Source organism: Oncorhynchus kisutch, linkage group LG18 (assembly GCF_002021735.2).
Source record: "Oncorhynchus kisutch isolate 150728-3 linkage group LG18, Okis_V2, whole genome shotgun sequence".
NCBI lineage: Eukaryota > Metazoa > Chordata > Actinopteri > Salmoniformes > Salmonidae > Oncorhynchus > Oncorhynchus kisutch.
The window spans coordinates 11024621-11027120 of record NC_034191.2 but is presented as its reverse complement, the minus strand read 5'-3'; the positions used below and the strand labels follow the sequence as shown (position 1 = coordinate 11027120).

The 2500-nt window shown below is 46.3% G+C and overlaps 1 protein-coding gene across 1 annotated transcript in view; it reads left to right on the top strand.

Annotated features, from left to right (window-relative positions):
* The window catches only part of LOC109909615 (ventricular zone-expressed PH domain-containing protein-like), a 231597-nt gene that overhangs the window by 135900 nt on the left and 93197 nt on the right, over window positions 1-2500 (top strand).

The window sequence follows — 2500 nt, the reverse complement described above, 5'->3', positions numbered from 1 at the left end:
ACATTCTTTTGGAGAGATTGGAAACCCAAATTGGTCTACACGGACATGTTCTGGCCTGGTTTAGATCTTATCTGTCGGAAAGATATCAGTTTGTCTCTGTGAATGGTTTGTCCTCTGACAAATCAACTGTAAATTTCGGTGTTCCTCAAGGTTCCGTTTTAGGACCACTATTGTTTTCACTATATATTTTACCTCTTGGGGATGTTATTCGAAAACATAATGTAAACTTTCACTGCTATGCGGATGACACACAGCTGTACATTTCAATGAAACATGGTGAAGCCCCAAAATTGCCCTCGCTAGAAGCATGTGTTTCAGACATAAGGAAGTGGATGGCTGCAAACTTTCTACTATTAAACTCGGACAAAACAGAGATGCTTGTTCTAGGTCCCAAGAAACAAAGAGATCTTCTGTTGAATCTGACAATTAATCTTAATGGTTGTACAGTCGTCTCAAATAAAACTGTGAAGGACCTCGGCGTTACTCTGGACCCTGATCTCTCTTTTGAAGAACATATCAAGACCATTTCGAGGACAGCTTTTTTCCATCTACGTAACATTGCAAAAATCAGAAACTTTCTGTCCAAAAATGATGCAGAAAAATTAATCCATGCTTTTGTCACTTCTAGGTTAGACTACTGCAATGCTCTATTTTCCGGCTACCCGGATAAAGCACTAAATAAACTTCAGTTAGTGCTAAATACGGCTGCTAGAATCCTGACTAGAACCAAAAAATTTGATCATATTACTCCAGTGCTAGCCTCTCTACACTGGCTTCCTGTCAAAGCAAGGGCTGATTTCAAGGTTTTACTGCTAACCTACAAAGCATTACATGGGCTTGCTCCTACCTATCTCTCTGATTTGGTCCTGCCGTACATACCTATACGTACGCTACGGTCACAAGACGCAGGCCTCCTAATTGTCCCTAGAATTTCTAAGCAAACAGCTGGAGGCAGGGCTTTCTCCTATAGAGCTCCATTTTTATGGAACGGTCTGCCTACCCATGTCAGAGACGCAAACTCGGTCTCAACCTTTAAGTCTTTACTGAAGACTCATCTCTTCAGTGGGTCATATGATTGAGTGTAGTCTGGCCCAGGAGTGGGAAGGTGAACGGAAAGGCTCTGGAGCAACGAACCGCCCTTGCTGTCTCTGCCTGGCCGGTTCCCCTCTTTCCACTGGGATTCTCTGCCTCTAACCCTATTACAGGGGCTGAGTCACTGGCTTGCTGGGGCTCTCTCATGCCGTCCCTGGAGGGGGTGCGTCACCTGAGTGGGTTGATTCACTGTTGTGGTCATCCTGTCTGGGTTGGCGCCCCCCCCCCCCCCTTGGGTTGTGCCGTGGCGGAGATCTTTGTGGGCTATACTCAGCCTTGTCTCAGGATGGTAGGTTGGTGGTTGAAGATATCCCTCTAGTGGTGTGGGGGCTGTGCTTTGGCAAAGTGGGTGGGGTTATATCCTTCCTGTTTGGCCCTGTCCGGGGGTGTCCTCGGATGGGGCCACAGTGTCTCCTGACCCCTCCTGTCTCAGCCTCCAGTATTTATGCTGCAGTAGTTTATGTGTCGGGGGGCTGGGGTCAGTTTGTTATATCTGGAGTACTTCTCCTGTCCTATTCGGTGTCCTGTGTGAATCTAAGTGTGCGTTCTCTAATTCTCTCCTTCTCTCTTTCTTTCTCTCTCTCGGAGGACCTGAGCCCTAGGACCATGCCCCAGGACTACCTGACATGATGACTCCTTGCTGTCCCCAGTCCACCTGGCCATGCTGCTGTTCCAGTTTCAACTGACCTGAGCCCTAGGACCATGCCCCAGGACTACCTGACATGATGACTCCTTGCTGTCCCCAGTCTACCTGGCCATGCTGCTGCTCCAGTTTCAACTTCCACCTGACTGTGCTGCTGCTCTAGTTTCAACTGTTCTGCCTTATTATTATTCGACCATGCTGGTCATTTATGAACATTGAACATCTTGACCATGTTCTGTTATAATCTCCACCCGGCACAGCCAGAAGAGGACTGGCCACCCCACATAGCCTGGTTCCTCTCTAGGTTTCTTCCTAGGTATTGGCCTTTCTAGGGAGTTTTTCCTAGCCACCGTGCTTCTCCACCTGCATTGCTTGCTGTTTGGGGTTTTAGGCTGGGTTTCTGTACAGCACTTTGAGATATCAGCTGATGTACGAAGGGCTATATAAATAAATTTGATTTGATTTGATTTGATCTCTCTTCGACTCCTTGTTTGTTTGTCTCTATCTCTCTTCGACTCCTTGTTTGTTTGTCTCTATCTCTCTTCGTATCCTTGTTTGTTTGTCTCTATCTCTCTTCGACTCCTTGTTTGTTTGTCTCTATCTCTCTTCGTATCCTTGTTTGTTTGTCTCTATCTCTCTTCGACTCCTTGTTTGTTTGTCTCTATCTCTCTTCGTATCCTTGTTTGTTTGTCTCTATCTCTCTTCGACTCCTTGTTTGTTTGTCTCTATCTCTCTTCGTATCCTTGTTTGTTTGTCTCTATCTCT